General features: G+C 35.3%; 1 long non-coding RNA gene across 2 annotated transcripts in view; it reads left to right on the plus strand.

Moving 5' to 3' along the window:
• The first annotated feature begins 1,538 nt into the window (after window positions 1–1,538).
• Window positions 1,539–16,260, plus strand: part of LOC125317144 — a 58,539-nt gene continuing 43,817 nt past the window's right edge. For both annotated transcript variants that reach the window (XR_007199948.1, XR_007199949.1), the window contains exon 1: window positions 1,539–1,622. This is a non-coding gene — a long non-coding RNA (uncharacterized LOC125317144). The remainder of the gene's footprint in view (window positions 1,623–16,260) is intronic.

Here is a 16,260-nt window from a genome sequence, read left to right on the forward strand (position 1 = left end):
AAAAATAGTCAATTAAAACTCAATGGACTTTAAATCAATCTGAAAATAGAACAGAAAAGGCCTGGGGGTTCCACTGTCAACACCAGTATATGATTTTCATATTCTCTTCAATCTTGTCAGTCATTACAATGTTCACTTATCAGGGTTCTGGCAGAAACAATTAATTACTCATATACTTTCTTTGGTCAAGGTAATCTTTAAAAGCCTTTTTAATCTTCTGTTGAAATGGAACAGAGATATTAATCTCTGGAATATTAGAAACTGGTCTGTATGCACAGATTTTTGACTTGTGCCTCAGCTGGTATTTTAAACTCCAGAGCAAAGCTGGAGGATGTAACCAAAAAATAAGAAATTTCAAAAGCTTTTTTTCCAGATAAAGATTTCAGCAGTAGTTAAAACACAAAATCATATTCAGAATGCTGAGAAAGGAAACAGTTTTTATAATCTCCTACTGATGAGAAAGAGGAAAAAATAACCCAAATACTTTCTCACTGTGGGAAAATCCTTCCTTGACATTTTTCAGCTCCTTATTGGGTCTTAATTTCTGCAGAAGAACTTCTAACTACATATCAGAATTTACGCCTTGCAGAAATAAAAACACATCTTCCTAGATAGTATGTCGTGTTACAAAAGCAACCTAATTAGATAAAATGTTCCTTGACAATAAAAATGAAGACTGATTTTCTTTTCTTTCCACAAATACCTGCAAGAAATATATACTTTAAAAATGAAAATGCTGTTTCTGTTTCTTCTTTTACCATCAACCCAGGAAGCAGCAGATCAGGGTAACACTGTGCTGGCGGTCTACAGGCCCTAGTATTGTGGTTCTGTGACTTATTCTGATTACCAGCCACATGAAAATGCTGATCAGTAATCACCTCTTGCAATATCAAACAGAATTCCTATGTGAGTCAATAGGATGATCCTCTTTTCATTTACTGACAGGATAACATTCATTAGAAAGAGAAAGCCTTTCCTAATCAGACCACTCAGTTCTCTCTCTCATCACATGTGAGGCTATTAGCATTCACCACTTCAAAGTAAGTGAGAAAGACACAGTTTCAACCAGAAAAATGTTAAGGCAAAGTAAATCTTGAAAACTGAGTGATTTTGAACCAACTTTTTATAATCATCAGTGAGCTCTTAGTCTCTGAAACATGAATACGGATTACTAGTTTTACATATGTTACAGCCTGGTTTGTTGACTCTTATCAAATGTAGACCCTCATCTGTCATTTAACAACCATCTGGTGTCTGTTGGCAAAGCATCACTTCATCATCTGTAAAATATTGTTCATGTGAGGACTCTAGTCCTAAAGCAAATCTGGAGATATTCATATATTCAAAATGACCAGGTCCTTTTTTTTCTCTTGCTGATCTCAACTTTGTGAAGCATTATTGATATATGAAGTGTCATTTTCAAGCAGAAACATATTTAACTGTCCTTCAGACCCTGAGGCTTAAAATTAGATACTTATGTCCATATTTAGGTACACGACAAGAAGTCTGCTTAGGATTAAGGGAACCAATCAGCATATGTCACTCACATAGACTCCAGCTCAAGTTTTCAGATGTTCATCTGTCCTCACTGTACTCAGCAAGTCTTGTAGGTGTTCATTAAGGTAATTCATCTATAATGTTAAATGTGAATCGAAAGTTATAATTTTAAAGAGCAGCTCTTAAAGCTATTTGCAATACTAATTTTCCCTACATTAACAGCCTTTGACAAGTACCTCTCTAATTTTCTAACTTTTGCTTTGATTTTATATTGCTGTCTAGTAGAATATCAAGAAGCCATCAGATTCAGTGGAAAAGAAACAATGGCTTCCCAAAATTTGATTTGATGCCAAATTTTAAAATTCTATGCAAGTACAATAAGACAATTATGCAGAGTTTCTGCCAAGTGTAGAATACTGTACAAACATTTTGAAATAATATCAGTGTTATAATAAAGGAGAGATTCTGACATCAGATACTTTCTAGATGTTTGGATACAGTCATTGAATGCATTGGGGATTTTTTTGTTTCCCATCTGGGGCCTTTGGTTGAGAGTTGCTGGGATATTAAAGCACAATCATAGTCTATTTTCTCCAGTGTGTAATTTTCTCAGAAAACCTTGGGCAACTCTTTTGATTTTTCAGTCGTTCTTACTGTGCTCAAAGATGACAATGTAAGTGCTTGCAGGCAGACTCAAGGAGTTTTTAACCACAAATTTTGTCACATGGAATTTTCTAGCTTTGGGAATATGCAAAAATACATCCTAGGTACATTTGAAACCTATTATTTGTCACATTCAATGTTCTTCTGAAAAATGAATTATTCTGTTAGCTATTCAATGCCTGCAGTTCTTTGTCTTTTGCTCAGATATATAAAATAATCAGAACTCAGTTGTCACTAGTAAGCAGATGAATGCTTGTGTATGGGTTGTAACTCTAATAATGTGCCTTCCCTGCAGTCGAAAGAACTTGTGTATGGGGGGTGCTGTCATTATTGTATCTATAGAAAAGTAAGGCACCATATGTATTAGCTGCTCAAATTGATTTAGCAGCTTCTGCTGAGTTTGGCTACAGTACTATGAGTAGTTAGATGAAACAGTTTCATTCTTACTCTTAGCTTATATCTTTCTGCCACTTCAATGTACTTCTGTATTAAAAGTTACTAACTGCACTTTAAATTACTGATTTTTGATGCTTAAACTCTCTTGGGGTGGTATAAAGAGAAGACATCTAATTTTAAAAAAAATTAGGAAAAAAAAAATCTGGAAAAAAATTTGGAAAACCTTTTAGTTCTCCTCAGTTCTTATGCTTTATTTTCATGTTTAAAGTTCTCAGAGAAGGTTGTCCTGGGTAACTGAGAATATTCCTAAAAAATAACTTTTTCTATCCTTATCTGCTTAAAGATATATATTTTGTGATGTGTTTAGTGCTAAGGTAGATTATAACAAAGCAATCACTGTGTTTTTCCAAAGTAATTTCATGAATATTCATGACGAAATAAACTGTTTCAGCATTTTCCCCTGACCTTTGGCATTGCATATGTCCTGCTTGCTTTTGAATTAGCTAAATACTGAATAAGAAATGAAAAAGTTCTTGTTGAATAATGTCACCTGGTATTAAGTGTTCAGAGGTTAGAACATTATTTGCTAAAATGAAGTTTTGGGTGAACCTAATTAGGAGCACAGTGCAGGAGTGGACTTGAGGTCAACCTCAACACCAGGCTTGCCAGCTTTTCTCATTCTTATTTAAGGCTGGTGCAATCTATGTTTAGCTCTGATACAAGATTGTACTGCTTTGGATGTGAAGGGAAACCTCAGACAACAAGGCAAATTTAGATACAGGTAAAGATGAACTCAAATTTCTTAAGAGTGCAGACATCCACTCCTGTGCAATGTGTATGTTTCATGGCATTGTATACCAGGCTGCCACATCTTTTTTTTGTTTGCTTCTTTATAACTACAATAGTTGACCACCTCTGAACTGAGAAAATGATTTAGACTTCTTCCTGGAAGGACCTTTGGGGCAATTGCTAAGGGCAACAATTCCAGACACAGAGTCAAATAGCATTATAGGCACACTGAATCCATTCTGTATTTTGGCTTGGTCTCAGGATTTGAATCCTTTATGATCTGAGTGATTTTCCTGATCAGTAGCAATACAAAGGCAAAATATTTTCCGGAATTTTTGAAAGACTAAAGTGATCCTTCTCCTTTTGCCATCTTAACTATTCGAAATTACACTGTTCTGAGTTTAATAAAAGAAAGTAGTATCACAAATTAAACTCATACTGTCCATAAAAGGTTAAAATCTGACTTTGAAAACAATCAGAAACTGTATCTTACATATACATGTGTTACGTAGAAGATGTTATAACTAAGATATTCACTATCTCACAAAAATACTAAAATTCTATATGTCTTTGATTGAGTTCTCACCAATCAACCAGTACTTGGACTTGTATCTCTGCTGTTTTGTTGTCACACTGTGAAAACTCTTCTGCTGCTCTGTGATTCAGTTACCATCTTCAGCATGGCTACTAACCAGGTCCTGTTTGTTAATTGGAGACTTATTAATTGGATTTTGAAAGCATCTGTTAGATTTGAGATTTAAGCAGAATCATGTTAAATATCTCGATCCCCACTGAACCAGCAGCTGAGTGCTCAGATGTTACCTCTGATCTCCCAGTGATGAGAGATTTCTTGGGAACACCCAGAGAAACCATTTTTGGGTGTGCAGAAAAGTTTTTGCTCAGAAACATCTATTGTATCTGTGACCAGCTGTTGACTGAGCATAACCAAACCTAACCTTCCTGCAAACACCCTTTCTGGCCAGTCTGGGACCATACCTGACCATGGTTTCCCTCACAGGGCCTGTTCCTGACCCCTGCATGTGGGCTGACATCCCTGCCTGGTTTCATCCTGTGCCCAGGGACATGCCCAGGGCTGGGGCTGCCTCAGTGCCCCCAGCTGCCTTGCCTCTGGCTGAGCTGGTGGGAATGGCCCAGGCTGCCAAGTCCTGCCCTGCCCTGCTGACTTGGGCAGTCCCTGATGTACCCAAACCCCAGAGAGCAGCTGTCCCATGAGGCACTCTGACTTCAAGAATTTAAAAGTGAGATGTGTTGAAGTTCAGCCTAACTCTGGAAATGCAATTGTATTGAAAGTGGTGGGTATTCAAATTTGCTTTGCTTGACTGGGTCTTTTTTGAGTACAGAGTGTTTTGGGTGAAAAAGTATATTGGGAGCTGAGAGAAAAGGCGACATTATTCTGATGAGAAAAATGCAATATGGCTTTTCAGGCTTAGTTTCTGATTATGGGGGACACTGATTGTATGGGAGGAATGGGTCTGACAATTGCATTGTCATAGGGTTTGGAAAAGCATTGCAGGAGATCGTAACTGTGTCAGACCCAGTTAAATGTGCATGCTGATGAACCAATTTTCCATTCTCCATTTAAATTAATGCTTTCAGAAATTTAAAACATAAGCAAAGTTGAGGGGACATGACACTGTACAGGTTTTTTTGTCCTGGCAGAGCTTGTGAAAGATTCTAGTCAGTTTTGTAAAGGTCTAGTGCTAATTCTTTCTCATTCATTAGCTAAGAAATAACAGCTCATAAGTGCTTTTAGACATTCTCTCTGCATTAATGTGGTTCCCTGACTACTCCGTAATGTGTCACTTTCTAAGACTAGACTTTCCTTTGGGTTATAAAATTTCATTAATGGAGATTTTGAAATTATTCTCTTTACTTCCTCAAAAGCTTTTTCTTGTATTTCTGTCCATTCCCCTATGATGACTTTAAATTAGTTGGCTCAGAAGCTCATATTCTTTTTTCACAAGTTATTAAGAAAGTCCAGCACTATCCTTAAAGTTCTTTGACTGACATATTTACAGGCCTGAACATCTTTATGATTTTTTTCAGATCACGGTTTAGTCATGTTTTGTCAGCAAAAATATGACACGAGGCACTTTCTCTTACTAAGCCAAATAAAGTGCAACTTCAGGTTAGCCAGATTCTGTTTAATATTTTTCTATCTTAGTTAATTTCAGCTTCTGCTTGTGACCTGTTGTCTCAAGTAATGAAAATGTCAGTAATTATTTGTTTAACAGTCAGACAGTTTTCTTGACCTCAATTTAGTTTTGATCAAGTGATTTCTCACATGTATTATGCTTTTAACTACACATAATTATGCATTATCTAGTGGAATAATAATCCTGGTGAAATGTCCTCTGTAACTTCTATTTCTTGTTCAGTGATCTTGAATGCAACTATGTTATTTACAGTCTTATGGTAACTTTACCCCTAAGGGTATATGGTTTGACTAGTTTTTCCTCAAAGTTCATATTACTTTTTTTAAATTTTTTTAAAGCTTTACAAATAATATGATTGCTTATTATTCAATAAGCATCACATATACTTCCACCTACTGTTCTGTACAGAAAGTCTGCATCTTGAAAAGCGATTTTCACCTTACTTTAGGCCATATCACCAATTTATTTTTTCATGTTTCAGATACTGAAATACTCATGGAGCTTAACTTTTGCCTGCACTTTCTAAATACCTTAGGTTTGTGATATAGTGGTGATGAAAACAATATAATTTTTATTTCCTTTATACTTCCTTTATGTATGTATCCAAGGCGCCTTATATTTTTAATGTATATAATGGCTTGCTGTGAATGAGTGGTGCAGCCAATTAAATAATCACTGTCAAAGGTATTGGCAAAAAGCAGGTTTTAACATAAATTTGTGAAAGTGTGATTTAACAGAATTCACAGGCAAGGTTCACTCTGTAGCCTAGTACATAGATAAAGCATACACAGAAAAATGGTGGGGAGAAGGATGCAGGATGCACCACCACAAGGGGGTTTTTTATCTTTATTCACTAAAACTACCAGGATGAGATTGTAGTCTGTCTTGAATTTAGGTGATTTCACAGTTACTAAGATATGCAATAGATTATTCTATACTTAATGCAGGTAGATTATTGTCTCTTGTACATGTGTGTGTTTCAACAGAGATGACATCCCCTTTCTTAGTCCAAACATTTTCTAGAAGACCTGAGATGAGGATTTAATTTCAGTCAAAATCACACAGATACATTCTTCCAATAAGTACTGTTTATGTTTAAGAAAGTTTTCAACAGTAACACACAAAAGGAAAAAATCATAGTAAATCTTCCAGTTTCAAGTATCCTGATGATGTTGCTGAGCACTCACTCTGTGCTTCTGCATAGTAAATGGAATAGATATTCTAATTTATACTTTATAAAAATCATTGCTAGTCACACAGAAATTCTTCAGGCAATTGTGACAAAAATATTAGTTTATACACCCCTTTTAATAAACTTGGAGAAAAATCAGCTCTCATTTTCCTACTTCTTTAAAAAGTGCTTGAGGTGAAATAATCCATGGCTGTTGTTTGCTACTGCTTCAAAGCAGCTTAGAGTCCTAAAAAGTGAGTTATTCTGACTCTTTCCCTTGAGCCACTCTCATAATTTTTTTTTCAGTTGTAGATTGGCGTGTCCATAAATTTTAACTTTCCACTTAACTTGTGAAGAAAAGAAATGCAAAATTAGGACTACGATATTCCTTTAATAACTGTGTCACCCTACATTGAATACGAATAGTTACAACCTTTAAAGGAACATCACTGCATCTCTCTCTCCCCTTCATTTCACTGTTACAAGTGCAAGGATGCGCAGCTCATGCTCAGCTTATTCAAGACCCCTTCTGTCCTTCTCTGTAAAGCAGGTCCCCAGACAGTCAGGCCCCAGCTTTTATTAACCTGTGCTAGTTAGGCTCTGCATTTGCCATTTTTGAACTTCAGATGTCATCCTATTTCCCCAGCTTGATGGCATCCCTCTGAATAGCAGACTTTAAAATATTAACCACTCTTCCTGGTTTGGTGTTTTCTGTAAATCTGTGTCTGCATTTCCTCACCATGGAGATCAACAGTGGTGTCAAACAGTATCAGACCTAGCATCAACCCCTGAAGAACAGTGCGGTTAGTTGAGGGTAAGCCATGGATTTAAATAGTGGCATAATGATATTTTCTCTTCTCTCCCCTGCTTTCTTTCTCAATGCTTCTTAACAATTGATTTTCTATTTTTGACTTGTTCTGCAGGTTGAGTTTATATTTTCATGGATTTAACATTCAGCCAAGAACTTTCCTGCTGAGTGGTTATACTCAGGTCACACTGGTTTTACATGTGTACCAAAAAGTTTGGGTTTTTTTTCCTCCATGTACCTTGAATTGCACCTGTTATATCCTTGACCAGTGACTCAGAGGTGTATGTATTGTTAAATTCATAATTTGTTTTTGTCCTCGCACAACTTAATGCACAGACACTGTCTTAAGGTTTCATATCTATGCTGAATTACATAAACCCAAGTGGAAGACATCTGGTTACTGTCAATGCTGGATGAACAACTGAACATTCATTCTTAGCTCCTTTTTCCTGTCTCTTATACAACTGCTTATCAAAATTTCTTCCTACTTTTGCTTTGTTTACAAGCTTCTTTTTGTCCTTTATTCGTCTGTAGAGCTGTTGAATCTAAGTGAACCATCACAATTATGAAATTGTATTCTTCTATAGGATTTTGAACAGTATCATTGTTTTGCATCAAATCAGTAGTAACTTTTTTCTGGAGGGGCTCCCTGATTAGCTGATCCTAGAACAAACATAGTTTTAGTCTCTTAAAATGTTATCTGTTTAATTTCCCAGAGTGACATTTGCCTAATGATAGGAGCATGCTGATGCTATCCAGAAAATCTTTATTGCTTGTTCTCACTTTCTTCTCTGAAAATCTGGTAATCAGTATCTTTATCCTGGTCAGACACTCTGTAACAGTTACCCAAAAGTATATTGTCATTTAAGACTGGTATTTTGGTTCATTAAAATTCTGTTCTGAAGATGTTCATCTGTTTAAATTGAAGTTCTCTTTCTTGTCATACTAGGCTCTAGCATTCATCTTTGCATTTATTGTCCCAGTGGTTGTCAACAAATTTCTGGTGCGTCTATTTCATTAATACATTCGTCATGGGCAAGATATTTCAGTTTGTTTTTCTTGTTTCTTGCTTCCTTAGATACTTTATTCCCTTAGACATTTAACATTGGTATGGAAACACACTTGTCTTTGATTTGGCTTGCTATTGACATACTATTGACATACTATTTAAGTAGCAAATATTATATTTAATCTTTTTTCCTCAACCATTCCTAATATATTTTTTGTCTTATTTCAGAATGCAAAAATCCTTATGCATATGGTTTTGGATAAATCTTCCCCAATTGATTATTTTCTATACCTTTTAGACTGTTATCTTTCCCAAACTCATCAGTTTCTAAGCCCAGTCACAATTTCCTTAGTTTTAAGCATCAACAGCTTTGCTCTCAAAATAGTGATGTCAAACGTAGGGCTACAGTGAGAATAGGACAAGATTTGTAAGATGAGAAGTCTTCTGATTGAAGTGCATTCGTACAAATAGCACTAGTCCTGTATCTCTAGAGCTAACATCAGGAAAGAAATGTTCCTTTTAATATATTTCATACTGCTTTATTTTATTGATTACATGATATCCCAGGTGAGAAATAGATGGCACAACATGTCCTTTTATGTATCAAAATATCGTAATTGGCTTTGGCCAAAATATTTTAAATAATGTGCTCTCTGTAGTTTTTCATTTTTTTATATTAGGTGTTGCTCATTTGTACTTCTCTTCTTCATTGCTTTGTTATACTTCTCTAATCTCAGTTCATATAGACCTGCAATGAGGACTGTGCAATATTTTCAACGGCATTCACAACCACAATTCAAAAAATCCGCCTCCTTCCCTAAAGAATTTTTATGCCCTTGAGGGGAACTTAGAGCCCATAGACTTCCCTTCTCTTGTGAAGATTTTTGACAACTGACACCACATTTTGACAGAGCTGGATAGCTCAGAATATAGCTTACATTAAGACTAGTCAGGATTTAGATACTATTGCTCCTCTACCTAATTTTCCTGAGAGATTTCAGTCTACAGGGTTTTCTAGGTTCATGTCAAAGCATGACATCAGGACCAAATCCTCTGAAAAATACAGTGATGATTCTGCTTTCTTTTAAAAGTAGAAGGAAGAGGTATTCTTTTCTGATGTTACTCCAACTACAGTACTCAGGCTTATAGCCTGCAGACCAGTATTTACAGCATTGCCATTGCTAGGAACAGGGCACTGATTTTTGCACTGAATTTTTTCTTTTTTTTTAGTTTCTTTGCCTGCAGCAGCATCTTTTGACTCTTTTTTTTTTTAATTGCTTTTGCTTATCTTTTTATGGTATAACCATAATTTTTTCATGAAGTAATAAAGAGTAATTGTTCTGTAGAGAATGAAATACGAAGCCTTGATAGTAAAAGTGAAACAGAGACCTCCATGGTGCAGAGAAGTATAAAAATGAGATGATAAAAAAATGTACACTTAAGATTGAAGCTATGAAAAAATCAACAGTAGTGAGCTATTGTGGTGCAGATTTGGGAGCTGGACAGAACTGAGTTTACAGTAGCTAAAAGAAAGAAGAGTAACTATCTAAAATATAGAAACATTTTAGTTATTTTTAAATGCAATACCTATATAAATGTATAAAAGATAGTAAAATAGTCTGAAGTGGAACCACAATACAGAAGAAAGCCACAGAATCAATAGCATATTTCTTCCTGGCAAAGCGAAATAAATGCCATGATTAACATTACCGTTCTGCTGGAGATGAACAGGAGAACAGCGTAGGGATTAACAGCAGACAAACGGGAGCACTAGAAAATTTATATACAACAAATTTTAAGTGTATTGATAATAAGATTTGCTCTGAGTTGTTTACATAAATTAGACTATGAATGTTAGTATCATTTTAACTAGACTAACCACACAAAATGGAGTAAATTAGTTATGCCGTTGAAACTTTAAAGAGACTAGTAGGAAATTTTTGGTGTCTCATGAAAGTCATATTTCCCTATCTGCACATAACATGTTTTTGAGGGTTACAGTGTCAAAGTAGGATACATACATGAGTTTTCTCCTCCACCTGTAAGACTTATTTCTTTTCCTATAAATCATTATAAAGTTGGTCAGGTTGAAGCTGTGTCAGTCTAAAAGAATTAAATTAGGAATGAGTCATGTATTGATTTACACTAATTGGGACAAGACTATTGTAAAGTTAGGTGATGTTCAATTTCTGTTTCTCTTCCCTCCATCTCGTTCTTGGTACTCAAACATCCCCTGTCATTCACTTGTTGGTTTTGTATTTCACAAGTAGAAGAATTTGTACTGGTTTTCACAATGGTGCTTCGGAAAGTTCCATTTTGTCTGCTTTACAAGGCAGTCTTTCCTGAGTGACCTAAAATTGGTAAAGGAAGATGGCTGGAATTGGAGCATAGAAAAGTGCCTTGTCATGCTGGAAGTTTATGGATGGCTTACTAAAGCAAGGATTACACTCATACTTTCTGAATTTCAGTTCAATTTTTTAACATAATGGTATTAATTTTTTTCATCTTATCTCCCAAAATAGCTGTGAACTGACTCTTTGGTTTTTTGATATTTCTGTTTCCTTCAAGGAGGGGGAGGAGGGGGGGTGGTGTGAATGAGGGACAGAAAAACAACACATGAGTTAGAGGCAAAATACCTTATTAGGCTTAAAAAATTGTTTCATGTCTTCAAGCAGCCTAAATATATTTTTCTTTGTTGACTGGAGTACTATCCTTTTTGTCATGACTGAATCTTAGCCATGTAAGATGCATAAATAGAATGTAAAATGTGATCTGAAAAGGCCACTGCTGAGAGTTTATGGAAAAAGTAGGAGCTAATAGAAAAAGTAATATAGTTACTTCATAATTTCAAATCAATAGCACATAGATGTCTTTAAAGAAAGAGCTTTGAAATTTTTTTTTTGAAAAATAGTTTTGTTACCTTGAAGAGCGTAAATTCATTTGAAAGAAATTACTAATTTTGTAAGGTGCTGGTGATATGAGAAACAACAGAGAAAAAATTAAAGATGACCTTAACTTTACACAGATAAGAGTGGTACATCAGCAGCCCTGATTAGTCTTTCAGCTTTATTATATAATAAGTTTTATAAATAACTTATGGTCAAACAATAGTATAGACTCTTGTCTTTCTGTTTCACTCCCTTCACTTTTGATGAGCTGTCTTTCTACATCTATGTTTCATGACATGTGCCTCAGAAATGGTCTCCCACTTAAAGGCTAATTTATCCTCTGGCAAATGCCTATTCTTCATGTTAGCTTACTACGGTATTAATTATTTTCTTAATTTTAGGTTATTGCCCAGACACAAAAATATGTTATTTTTGAATGCATTTCATTACAAGTTCTTCTGTTACATTAAAATAATTTGAATTTACAAGTTTTAGACTGGAATATTAAATGTCAGTATTTTCTCTATCTAGATGCATTTTGATGCAAAAAAATGCAGAACAAATTTTTTGTAAACCATTAAAACTGAATTAACTCGTGTGCTGGATAGTAGAAATTGTCAGTGCAATGATTTGGATGCAGATATTCCAGTTGATTAAAAGTACATCCCACTACACTATGTTATATTCCAAGTTTGTAAAATATTAGACAAAATTAGATTACCTAGTGCAATTAATTAAATTAATTTCTGTAAGAATTAAGGAAGGATATAAAATAAATTGTTATGTTTGCAGAGTACTGTTCCTACTGCTAACATAAGATTCTTTAGAATGGGACCAGAGAATTAATAATGATAATAATAATAATTCATAATAATAATAAAAAGAAGCTGAAAAGAAAGGAAGGAATGTATTCTGTTTTCTTAATACCCACCTTGCTATTTCATGTTGGAACATCAGAGAGAAGGCACATTGCTTTTCCTCCTTTTGGAATTGATATGCAGTCCTTTTTGCTAGCAAGTACTATTACTGCTTATAGTTTTCCATGTTTCCAGTGGGCTTCTCTGTAAAGACCTTTGGCTTCTGAATTGGTAAGCAGTAAGCTAAGTTTACTAGTTGGGAAGAAAAAATTTTGTTTATACTTCATATCTGAAGAAGTGGGAAGAATTACACGAAGATGCTGAAGAGAATGTAGTGGTGGTAGTGGTGCTTTTTGCTCTTGACTCATATCATTGCTTACTCTTTTTCAGTCTCATGAAGATGGTGACATTTCACTGTATTAGTACTATAGGTAATCCATTTATTATATAATGCAGTTTGTTTTAATTAAAGAAAATGAAAAGAATGGTTTTCTTTTTGTATTTGTATTTGGGGATCTGTGTGGTGATTTTTGGTTGTTATTGCTATTTTCTTGTTTTGGTTTGGTTTTGGTTTTTTTTAGTCCTCGTTTTCAAGGAAGGTATAATTAACAGATTAGATTAGATTAGATTATGGCAGAAAATTCTGGATGTCTCTTTATGAACTGCCTAGCAACAATAATTCAAACACCTTACTATGTAGATTATAAGACCTCAGTATTTCAAAATGTTAAGCGGAAGTGAAGAATGGTACTGAGGGGTATCTTCAGTAGTGAAAATGGTGTATCAGCTCTCTGACAGTCCTATATACTCCTCTTTACCTGAGATAAAGGTAGTCAGTGCAGTTTTATTACTAACAAACCAGTTCCAGGATATACCATCCTCCTGATAAAGAAAATGAATTGAAAATTACAGGTTTTTATTTTGCATATTAAAAAGCAATTCTTTGGACCAGGAAAATTAGCCAAGCAGAGCACTTTTTAAAATTTTGATAAATTTTTCATTTTGTCAATGTCTAATATCCATCAAGTGCCAATCTTGTCCTTTTCTCTAGACATGCAATGTTGTTGCCTTTCATTATCTAAAATTGCAAGATCATATCTGTGATTGTGCAAAATTGACACAATAATGGAAAATTGTTCATAACACTATCCAACTGTGTACTACTTGTAAATAAATACAACATCGCTCTAAATCAGAGCTCATTGCTTTAATATGTAGAGTTTTCCCTAAACTAGGAATTTAAAATTTATTTCCTGTCCTGGTTCTGGCCCAGATCAGTGGGAGAGAGAGTGGCCATTGTGTTATTCAATACCACATTACATTATTGCCAGGGATGAGGAAGATGGACTTTCTCACTTCTGGGAAGGAGAGGCGTCCCTTTCTGGGGTAACAAAGCCTGGCTCGTATGGGGTGGGGGGGTGGGGGGGGGGGGGGGGGGGTGGTGTTCATCTTGTTGGGGGAAATTGTTCTCTCTTTTTGAATACTGCTGTTAATAATATTGTTGCTGTTACTGTTTGTTTTCTTATCTCACTGCTCTTTTCAGTAAATTGTTCTTGTCTCAACCCATGATTTTTGCCTTTTGTGCCTGCAATTCTCCAGCCACCTTCAGGGCACAAGAGGGTGGAAGAGGGGGTGGAGAAGGGAGAAGAGGGGTGAGACAGAGTGAGCAAGCAGAAATGTGGTTTGGAAGGTCTTGGTGGGAGAACTAGATTGGGGAATACCATTCCTAAACCACGACACTTCCCTATATCTAAGTCTTTATACTTTTATTTTTTAAAGATTAAGTCACTGATAAACATTTGGCAAAATATGGAGAATTCATTTTCCTCATTTCCTTCTATTTCTTCATGTAATCAAGGAAAAGTATTTTGGAGTGAGGAGCTGAGGAGGATTTACCCAACTTGGTATGCACAGTCATCAGGAAGATGATTAGTTGTCTATTTTTCAGAAGGTGGCAAAATTCTAGTAAAACTTTAAACTTCCAGCAACTGATGGAGAAGGTGAAACTTCAAATGTTTCAGTGAAACTTCAAATGTTTATAGGTGGCATGGATGGTTAAAGAAAAAACCAAAAACTGCAAGAGTCAAACCTAAATACTTCATTCAGCAGACCTTTTGTGGAGCCTTTTTCTGTCATTGATTCTCTCTGAGCACCCTGTCTCTCAGGCTACATTTCTCTGGGAGAAATCTGTATGTTGAAGGATGTTAACTTTTTAAACCATTCTGTTTTTTTGAACAACTACAAGAGTACCCTGCAGGTTCTGTCTTTCTCTTCTAAAAATTACTTCCACTTTACTTTATTTGGAGAATCTCTTGCCATCTCTCTTTCACCTCTCTGGTAGATTTGATGCCATCTTTCACAGTCCTTATAGCCACCGACACAGAAATAGATTAATTTTATCTTTTCCGCCTCTTTCTTTACCCTAACATTCTCCCCTTTATGTTGAATGCCACATGCATTACAGCATGTCTTCGATGAATTGAATCTTGTATTTTAAAACAACATTGTAAGTATTTGTTAACCTCTTGTAGGCTTATGATTGAGATTACTCAGATAAAATCTAAGTAATTGATAAAATGATTCTAAGTTGAGGTCAAATATGACTGGAACTAACTGTTCTATCTTGATGATGGGTATGAATGAAACCATAAAATGCATACATCTGTGTGCACCCTGTTTTTATTCAAACCTTTTCCAGATATCCTGGAAAAGACTTGTTGAACTGAATTGTGTAGCTGAAACTCACAGGTGGCTTGATAGTTCAAAACCAGAATGAATCTATTTGTTACTAGGCCAAACATTTTTCTCTTTATGAGACATCAAAGAGAGAGACACATAATGCTTAAAGAGCTGGATTGGAATTCAGTAGTTAAGTGCTGTAACTGCATGTTCCTGAGAAATCACTGGTTATGTTTCCCTCTGCAGCAAAAAAGGTACAAAAGGTGAATTGATCAAAAAATCATCAAAAAGAAAGTGAAACAGAAACCCAAGAACCATCTGTTGTCAAAATGCTGCTAGAGCTAACTTTCCTCAAAATAATGTTAGGACTAGGATAGCTAGTCCTATCAACATAAGATGTAGTGTTTCAGAATACCAGTGAAGGGAAAAAAAGATACAGTTATTTGTCTATTTTTTTTTCTGATTTTCAGTTCTAATAAAAATCGTTATGATTTGAGATCTCTGAACACTGTTTACAACATTCTTTTTGCCTGAAACATTACTCAGTAAAGCAAGAGAGTTATACAAACAGGCTTCAGATTCCATGTCATTTCATGTCAGCTGCATGTATGTAGAATGCATACGGGATGTCATCTTCCTTAGACACTCACTTCTCACTCATTCTCAACAATGCTGTAGGGAATGCAAGACCTGCATGTTAAATGTCCCCTTCACGGGTAGACAATCTGGAAGGCAGAGAGGTCTACTTCATATGTCTTCTAAATTATCAATAGCTTGGTGATACTAGTCTTTAAATATTACTTTTTAAAGTACAAGATTTCCTTCCTAAGTCTGTTCCATTTTGCATGCTCCAGCATTTGTATCAAAATAGCTATAAAATATTGTAAAGGCAATTTCAGAACTGACAGGATCATTGCTTCTCCCCCCTCATTTTTAGGCTTTCTGCATAATACACTAATGAACAAAAGTAGTAGTTTGCTTCCGAGTCCTGTTACTGAAGTACTGTGGGAGCAGCTGTTCTCAGAGAATTTTCCTTAAAGCATGAAGATGAGAAAAGCATGAGCTTGGGTCAGGAGGACACACTTGATTCAGAGGAGATGACTTCAGCATGTGGGAGAAAAATAAAATAGTTAAAATAGGCAAACAGAAGTCTTTTAGAGACGTAATCCTTGAGCATTCTTAGTGTTGTTGTGAAAAGCAGTGGCTGTGGCTCAGAACTAAATATATGTGTATTAAAAATTTATCTGTGTATTTACAAAATTGTATAGGTAAATAATAAGTAAAAGAATAAGGAGATTTGTGATTTTATAGTTATTATTAATCTGC

The sequence above is a fragment of the Corvus hawaiiensis genome, chromosome 26 (genome assembly GCF_020740725.1).
Source record: "Corvus hawaiiensis isolate bCorHaw1 chromosome 26, bCorHaw1.pri.cur, whole genome shotgun sequence".
NCBI lineage: Eukaryota > Metazoa > Chordata > Aves > Passeriformes > Corvidae > Corvus > Corvus hawaiiensis.